Genomic DNA, 9,630 nt, shown 5'->3' with positions numbered 1-9,630 from the left:
ATCGTGGATTTCTGGGAGTGCTCCTGCTGACGTATTTTGGCCCACACAGTTTTCCGCAGGAATAGTCGCCGATAAATAAGATATCGACGGTTTCATACTTGTTGCGTCGTTAATAAGTCATATGCCGACAGTTATTTCACAAACCATTGCCGTCACCAAAAGTACCTTATTTTGTTGTACTTGGACCAATCAATAAGACAAACTCTTTTTATTCTTTTCCCATAATCTCTCCAAACTTCTTTGGAAGTCTATGCAGTTTGGTTTGTAGGTAAAATGTAGTTCTTGTAGATAAAATTGCAATTGAAAATAAAATTTGATAAAGACTTCAAAGAACATTAAAAACTTATATGGACAAGGAGTTGTAATTTTTGCTCACAATTTTTATATTCTTTTTAGTTCGTGGAAAAAAATTATCTCCGAATACATTCATAGAGTACTGGAAGAGGGTATTTGGTTATAGAAGACAAATTTCATTAGCTAAGGAGACTAAACTATGAAAACCATCTGTTCTAGACAACCAATGCTACCAGTTAGGAGAATAAGAAAACACTGAGGTGTTCTGTTCCCTAATATTTCTTTCGTCGCTCAGAGAGAAAGTGTTTTAAGATTGTTCTCAAATAAAAACGAAGGCCATAATATTGTAACTTCGGGTAGGTGACATGCGACGTTTGACTGTTGAACCAATACACCATACACGACAAACATAAGCATCTAAGAAAGGGAGTTCAAACCAAGTTCCATAGAAAAATTGTTTTAAACATTTCTGAGCAGTCAAACACAAATAAAAAACTCTTCCACTTTTAAGTCATAAAATAACTACCAACTCATATTTTTTTCGATCTTCTATCATCAACTGATCTTCTTTCGTTCCTACCTCCATTAATTTTTCTCCAAATGGTAAGTGGGGTGAACTCTTCCACAACCTGGAAAATTCTTACATTCAACTCTGATGTTCCCAAATCCAAATTTTTGTCCATGACAAAACCAACCCACCTTGAACGGTTGAACCCTCAATGACTACACAAGTATTCTGTTTGTAGACTTTGTAATCGCCACCCCATGTCTTGCCATCCATGTTAAGGTTTATTTCTGCACGTTCTCTAGGAAGGTACTTCCTCCGGAAGCATGTTGGGATTGTCTGCATAATGAGGTTATGATCAGAAATCGAAGTTTCATTAACATATCTCCAATCATATACTCTTACTTGTTGTTAATCCATGGTGTCGTCCCAAAGAAACGCTAAGTAGTTCGACTCCAGGGACTGAAACCAAGGGAATCCTTTCCCTACTTACTCTAGTAAAGGTGAACTCGGACAGTGTTTGGTTAACTCAGCTTGAGCACGGCTCTGTCACCGGGCCCAAGCCTGAGACCAACCTTAGGTCTCGAGTAACTAACGTAGTCATCTGGTTGTTTGACTACAAAAGTGAAAAAGCAAGCATCTGAAGAATAGTCAATTTGTACATCGGATGGTCGGATGTAAGTATCTCAAAGAATTAAGTATAAATTGAGAAGCTTACCAAACAGAATCTGCAAGATTCATGCGTCTCACACATGGTTACTAAAAAGTATGGGCTTCTTACTTTCTTTGTATGCTGCTGCAATTCTTTCTTTGAGACAGCTTTTAGGCTTTGGTTCCACATAGACTTCTTCATCTGAAACATTTTCATCAAAAGAATTAATCAGATCTTCAAATATATATTTGACCTTCTTCGCTCATTTCTGCTTCCATTATTGCACGACAGAAGATATTGATTGTGTTTTCGCAGCTCGACCTGCTAGTAGTTGTGGTCCTTCCACAGACAGCTCTCCTTCTGTTGGTTTGCAGAATGAATAACTCTTTCAGAAGTCCAGCACCTCTTTCTGTCCCAACAACAAAATCAGAACAAACAAATCCCAACAACAAAATTAGAACAAACAAATCCCAACAACAAAATCAGAACTTAATTCCTAAAGTAGTTCTTTACCTCCTTCAAGAATTGATCTTTGAGAGTAATAGATGGTTTGGAATCGGATCGGTGACCTCATCAAGCTCAAATATAGTGATAGCAGACATTTTCTCTTTGTGCGAAATTAAATTCATATAACCAACAAAAAACCCTGCAAGGTCAAAATGTACATAAACTGTCATACAAATTATTCTGATATGATATTTAGCCAACAATCTAAACAAATTGTAACTGATCTTAAGGAACTAATTCCCAAATGGTGGTTTTATTCAGCCAAAAGTAACGAACCTTTTCTGTTGGAGAAAGGTTTATAGATATTTCTCATCGAACTTGCATGTGGCTCTTTTACGAAATCAAAAAGTCAAAGTGTATCACTCTTGTATGAAGTTCTTTCTTCAATATATACTACGTACCTTATATTCAATGAGTACATAACCTTTCAAGTCTATTTTATCAGTTTCTAACACGAGTTTATAAAATCTTAATTTTATTTTCCCTATATAGAAATCTTTGACATATACCAAAGTTTCCTTTAAAGTATTTATGATACCTCTTTTTCTCTAACTTTAAATAGAGTCACCATGTTTTATATTTGAAAATCCTATGCAGCACAAAAAGTGATAGACTAATTCTGGGAAAGCTTTATAAATGAAATTAAAATTTCAGATATTTTTCTAAATAATAAAATTTATGAAGTTGTTTTTCATTTCTTCCTATTTTTCTACTTCCTCTTTGTGTTCCTCTCTTTTATGTTTCTTCTTCTACTTCTTATTGTCCTCCTTCATATGGAAAAGCATCATATAATTTAGAGGTATTTGATGGCGGGAAAGGTAATAATTGTTTTGGATAGGAAGAACCATGGTTCCCATTGTTTCGAAAGATTTTCTTTATTGATCTTAAGGGAGGCATTAACACTTATTGGGATGCCTTTAACACTTACATATCATACGAAAAAGTGTTTATTAGTTTAAAAATTAGTCTCAACATGTTTTTAGTTCAGAATCTGGAGAAATGTTATTTCTTGAAAATTCTAGAGGAGACAATTTTTTAAAAAGCTATAAAATTTCATGTTCATTGGACAAACAGTAGAAAAATGCGACGGTTTTATAGTAGGGTTTTTATGAGGGCATAGTGAAAAAAGAAAGATTAGTTAAATGCGTTCATTATTATTTCTTTTTTCAAAAGAAGTTAAACAACAATGTTACCGGATGAAAATGATGACTCATCATGTAAAACTGATTAAGAAAATACCGCTTATCGTTAGATTTATTTGCTCTTAGCATTAACCCTACGTTTTCTGAGAAAATGTATATTCTTACTACAAAGATTGCGAGTCAACCAAATGGGAGACAGATTCATTTATATTTAGAAAATACATATTTAAAACTATTATACATTGTAATTTCACTTGTTCATATGATGAAAACTCATCGTAGAGATATGTTTATAAATTAGTCGATAAAGTGCCCCTGGAGACAAAATTTTCTGGCCTCGCCACTGTGTGGAACTTTGGTTTCCACATATAATTTTGAGAGATCGGTCTACTTTTATTCAGCTTTTAACTGTTAGAATCTAATCCATTTTAATGTATGAAAATAAGGTGATATGCTATATATACAATTTTCTCATTAGTAAGACTGTTATTCCAAAAATCTCGATTGAGTAAAAACGATTTTATACTTCAATTAAATCTTCTTTCCTATCAAATGATTTTTCCTAATTTTGTTTTGTTCGAAAATTGTTTAGCCAACTTGATTTTCAAAATAGCCGAAACAACCATAGTATATTATAGAAAAAAATCTAAAAGTCAGAAAACAATGCAGACCTTGGTTTTAGATTAATTGCTTTCTTGTTCCACTTCCTTCATTAAACCATTTGGTGGATAACCTACACAAGAACAAAAGTGAAGTTAAAGAGGATTGACCAAAAAAGATAATGAAAACACAAAGGGCGCTGCTAAAGACATTCACAAAATATTTCCCATGGTATATATATATATATAACTAGGTTCATAAGAAACGTTTTGCTAGAAGTTATCAAGATGAGAGCATGAGTATGTACCCAAAACAGAAGTTAATTTAGGGTTCTTTGGGTATAAAATTGACAAGGTTTTAATTTGGTTTGATTCATCAAATAACTTAAAAAAGCTTTGAAGTCGAAGTTGAAGATAAGTTGAATCAAATCAAGCAAATGGAAGTGCCAATTCTAAGCAAAATAAACAAAAGCTTGCTAAAACATTAAAACTAAAATATAAAGATCAGTTACTAATAGAACAACTAAGAAAACATCCTAAAAGAAAATTATTTGTCATGAAGATAAAAGACGATGAAACGAAGAAAACAAAACACAGATGAACGACAGAAAAAAGGAGAAAAACTAAAAACAAAGAGAAAAAAAGAAAAATAGAGAGAAAAGAAAGAGAAAAAGAAACCTTGGCTAAGATGGAGTCCTTTCTTGTCTTCGTTCAATCCTTCAATGAAGAATGTATAAAGTAGCAAAACTAAAGTTGTTTTACCAAGGTTAAAGGGAAAAGAATGAATTGTTTGATGGAAGAAGATGAGATTGATGAAAACAAATAAAACCTAACAAAGTATTTATAATGAGATTGCTTCTTACCTAAGATCCATCTGAAAGATCTTGCAACAAAAAAAAAATCCATCTAGAAGATTATGCACCATGAATGTTAAGAAATATTTTTATATTCTTTTCCTTTTTAAATAAAGATCTTGGAATTAATATAGTCAAGGAAATAGTTGAATTTTGACTTTTAAAATTAGAAATAATTTCCAACCTAACGTCTAACGCATGTAAAAAAAGAAAGATATTAACGTTGCGAATAATAAATGTAACCGTGTTGAACCATGATATTTGAAGGGCAACAGATGACCTCAAGTCTCTACCAACCCAACTCAGCATTTTAATCTTTGCTTTTTAGTCATCAAATTTATAATTATGTTACATTTTGGTGATATGTTTTTTGTTTCCAATGATTTTAATTGAAATAGGAGTCCGTTTTAGTCTGCTGCTTGTTCCATCTTGGTAATGAAACTTGTTGATGTTTTTAGTTGTTTTTCCAAACAAATTGACTCTGTTTCAGCCTTTTAGGTATGAAATTGATTTGGATACACCTAAGGGAAGAAATCTTTGTGATTTGAAATATGAAATAAACTGAAATTAGTAAGTATCTAAGTTGAAATAAAAAACAAAATTATTCAAATTATATACGCATAAAGATATTTTGGATTTGGTAGAATTAAATTTTGGCCGCGGCTTTGGGGCGTAAAGAATAATCTCCGGGGAATAAATTCTTTAGAAATCCATGTTTTTCAGTACATTCTCGGGGCAATATTATTTTTTAACCCAAAAATTAACTTGATCAAACATTGCCCCCTAATCTTCATCTTCTTCTCTATCACCACCACAATTTCCCACCACCACCATTTTGACCACCATTTCCTCTTCTTCTCTCTTCTCTCTTCCTCTCTCACTTATTGTTACTATCTCTCTCGTTCTCTCCCCTTCTCTTTCTCTCTCATTATCCCTCTCTATTGTTCTCACTATCTATATCTTTCGATCTCTCACTGTTTCTCTCTCAATCTCTCATTGTTTATTGATCGATCTCTCATTGTTTATTGATCGATCTCTCATTATTTATTGATCGATCTCACTCTCTCAAACAGACACTGATCTAGCGAAGGGAAGTGATCCCTTTGCCAAAACCATACCTCGAGGAGGGTTTTTCGCGAAACCCTTCGAGGATATCTGGCGGAACCCTTCAAGGATTTCGTGGTCACGAAACTTTTCATGGCCACGAAACGTTTTGTGGCCACGAATTTTGTGATCTTCACAGAGAGATCTATACATACCGCAAAAGAAAGAGGAGGGAATATAGACTGCGAGAAAGAGAGATAAAGAAAAAAAAGAGAAACTAATCTACAGAGAGATATGTCTACACCGAGAGAGATGAAAGAGATCTACAATGAAAGAGAGAGAGGAGAGAAAGAGATCTAGAGTGAGAACGACAACGAGATAGTTAGTGAGAGCGAAAGAGAGTGAGAGAGAGAGGGAACGAGAGAGAAATAATGTGGGATAGTGGGAGAGAGAGATAAAGTAACACCCCAAGCCTAGATTTCCACGTCGGCCGCCATGAAAACCTAAACTCAAAGCATTTCTCCGCAGAACAGTAAACATAGTTGATATACCCATCAAAAGAGACAAATAATATCAAATGTGAAGCTCATAAGAATCAATAAATCATCTAAAAGAAATCCATTAAACTTTCTTAACTCAAACAATGTTACTAAATCATCGACACGTAGGTCGGACAATATCGAATGAAATAAATAACTGTCTAGGAGGCGAAAATCCAAATAACTACCTAATCTCGAAAGCGAACACTAAGAAAGAAACTCCGAGTTGACGAACTGAGATCAAACTGGTGGCGTTCCCCGATCTCTATCACCTGAAAAATAGTAGGCTGGGTCAGAACCCAGCTAGTAGATTTCTAATTACCTAAGGTCTAAATAGACCAATTCAACACAAAACCAAGTATCGAACAACAGATCAATAATAACAGTCCATTATGTTACACCTTTCGTACCAACACAATTGAAGTCAACCTATTACACGGTTGAAGAGATTCATACAATACAACTTCCCTTTTGGAGGGACATAACCAATTTTGAGGTCCACGAGATAGCGTCACTTACCATTCGTGTTTGCATCGTCTTAAACCTCTCAATAGACAAAGGATACCACCCAAAAAGGGGATCCGTGCAACACGAGCACTTTACATATGAGCAGGAGGCGAGCCAACCTCTAGTTGGTAATTACTTCTCAAACTAGAAGTATGTGGTCCACAAGAATGATCATGTTTTTGCATCGACTTAGACCTCTTCATAAACTATGGATACCTCCCAAAAAGGGGATCCGTGCAACACGAGCACATATGAGCAGGAAGCGAGCCAACCACCGATTACTTATGGATTACAATCGTCAATCCATATTTGAACTCAAACCCCTCGTCCACTGGGTTGTCCAATATCACATTGACAAACCCGTGTTTGCAATCGATCCACATGTCGAGCCAACCAGTCTTAGTTCATTCCATTAACGGAACTCAAGATCATGGTCCACCAAGTTATCTAATATCACATAAATAACTAATGTTTGCAATCGACTCACATGTCGAGCCAACCAGTCTTGGTTCCGACTAGCCTATGCTTTCTAGGTTAACAACCTAAAGCAATATATCACACACAACTATTGGTAGCACTCATGCTCCAATATTACACAAATAATCTCATACAATCAATTATCAATAACAATAACATAAACACGAATAATCATTAGCGTCTAGGCTGCTGCCCGGATCTATTTTCTACTATGTTTATATAATCCTAATAGTCTAGGTTGCTGTCCGGGTATATACATACCCCATTAATATAACTATAATCGTCTAGGGTTACTATATTGTTGTTGTAAATAGTCTCTAATCATAATGGATATCTATTGTATTACTAATTGGTTCTAAGTTGATGATAACCTAGTAAACAACAATGGTTCAAAGCTATTATAGTCCTACTATCCAAAACTAGGTTAAAAATTAAAGAGGGCTATGTAAACCCTAGGGAAGAAGAAACCTACTTGATAATGGAGCACAAAGAAGAAGAAACCAAATCCCTAGCAAAACCCCTTTGTTGTTTCCCTCTTAGTCTTCACTTTCTCTCACTACACCTTCAATTTCCCACTAAACAAAACCCTCACTTTAGAGCTTCTCACAATCTCACGGTTTTAACCAAGTAAGAAGGAAAGAGATGAGTTGCTGGGTTATTAATTTGGTGGGTCTATTGCTATAGGGAATCCTAACTTTTACTTTAGTGAAAGTGGACCCTAAAATTGAAATCTGGCTACCGTGGGGATATAAGTGCCATCTTGCTATAGACACCCCCTATATTACTTAGGGTTGTTACAGATAATAAGTAAGATACCGAGAGAGAGGGGGAGAAAGAAGATGAAGAATAGGGGCAATGTTTGATGAAGTCAATTTTTGGATTAAAAGAAGAATATGCCCTCCAAATAAATTTTTATTGACTAATTCTTTATTCCCCAAAGACCTCTTTTTTTTAATTCCCCAAAGCCGCGGCATAAATTTTTCACACCCGATAATTTTCGTAGCCATAAAATTTCTAAAATATTTGTTCGTAAGACTGGTCTTGAACTCATCATAAAGGAAAGTGGTACATCTGTGATACGTTTCGAGTTTTTGCTATCTTGAGGGAAAATCTTGCACAAGTAAATCGAGTGGTGCACCATTACAACGGGATGTTGCACTATGTACAAAACATAAATTGCCCGTGTTTACAACCTTCAAATTGACCCATAAAATCAACTGATCATGAGAGTCAAGACAACTTACGTTCGAAAAAAATGTAACTCAAACCAAAACCCTTACATTTGAAAAAACCGTAACTCAAACCAAAACCCTTGACCACACTTCACCACTAAAATAAACAATTACTCAATACCCAGAATTTATACTTAAAAAGAAAATTCAAACTTATAGAAAATGGAATTTCATTTTTCCCAATAATAAGATACAAGTATGACGCGACAGATCAAGAAGCCGAAGATTCAGTGATGAACAAAAATTCAAGATATTCGAAGATCCAGAAAATTGAGTTTCATGTCTTTAGTGTATCTCTTGTAATTATCTAATATTTTTATTAGATAAATATTATCTGTTTTCTTACATTAGTAAGGAAACTTAAGAAACTAAGAACCTATAATTTACTCTATAAAGATATAACTTGGTCCTAGTGTTGTGTTCACTTACAATTGTGTTGGCTATTTCAGTTTATCTATCCGATTATCAGATATTCACTATAGTAAGGAACCTCTAATTTAACACCCCCATTGCCTATCTGGAGAAAATCCCCAGCTATAGGTTCAAATTTTCACTATAGTACTTGCATTGGTAGACGATGGGAAGAGATTTCTCTCGCTTAATATCCGCCGACACAGTCATCTTACGTCATTTCAGTCATCTTATGATCATGTTGTCGCCCTTGATTACCAGTTCAAGTCTCATTCTTCATAGGACAATCAACTGCTCTATGACCCTTCCCATGACAAGTGTAGCAAGTTCCCTGGAAAGCTCTCTGTCTTCCCTAGTTGCCATTCAGTGGTTCTGGTTGTCCACTAGTTGCTACCACTGCTCTATCATCCCGATCTGTACGAGGCCTCTTGCCATCACGCTGTCCATGATAGCGGTCACTTCGATTCTTACAACCGTTCTTGTTGTTATTACCACTTCATTTCTGGCTATGTCCCAACTCTCCCTTGACACTCCTCTGCTTCCTCATCTCTTGAATGTAGTCATCTTGTGCCTTAGCACATGTCACCACTTTCTGATAAGTGTCAAAACTAGGTTGCCCAATGATTTGTCTCGCAATGTTAGGGAGCAGCCCATTCACAAACCTCTCAATCTTATCCTGTTCAGTAGGGATCAAGTGAGTTGCAAACAATGACAGTCGATGAAACTCCTGCTCATACTCTAAGACTGTCTGATTCTCTCCCTGCTTCAAATTCTGAAATTCTCTTGATACTTTCTGTTGTGTTGAACATGGAAAGTAATTTGCCTTGAATAAATCCTTAAATTGTGTCCATGTCATAGCCATAGGAA

The 9,630-nt window shown here is 35.1% G+C and overlaps 1 long non-coding RNA gene across 2 annotated transcripts; it reads right to left on the bottom strand.

Moving 5' to 3' along the window:
• Positions 1-714: 714 nt before the first annotated feature.
• On the bottom strand, positions 715-4,594 carry LOC147565280 (uncharacterized). 2 transcript variants are annotated; one of them, XR_015237132.1, is made up of 6 exons: positions 4,563-4,594; positions 3,772-3,833; positions 1,965-2,097; positions 1,773-1,860; positions 1,518-1,652; positions 715-1,138 (listed from the first exon to the last, which is right to left on the bottom strand). It is a non-coding gene; the product is annotated as an uncharacterized LOC147565280 (long non-coding RNA). The 2 variants fall into 2 exon arrangements; XR_015237131.1 differs by lacking the exon at positions 4,563-4,594 and adding an exon at positions 4,378-4,450.
• Between the last annotated feature and the right edge of the window lie 5,036 nt (positions 4,595-9,630).

This window comes from Eschscholzia californica, unplaced genomic scaffold (assembly GCF_041429995.1).
Source record: "Eschscholzia californica isolate CP2 unplaced genomic scaffold, dmEscCali1.0.p SCAF_1, whole genome shotgun sequence".
In the NCBI taxonomy this organism is placed as follows: domain Eukaryota; kingdom Viridiplantae; phylum Streptophyta; class Magnoliopsida; order Ranunculales; family Papaveraceae; genus Eschscholzia; species Eschscholzia californica.
This window is presented reverse-complemented; position numbering and strand designations above follow the sequence as displayed.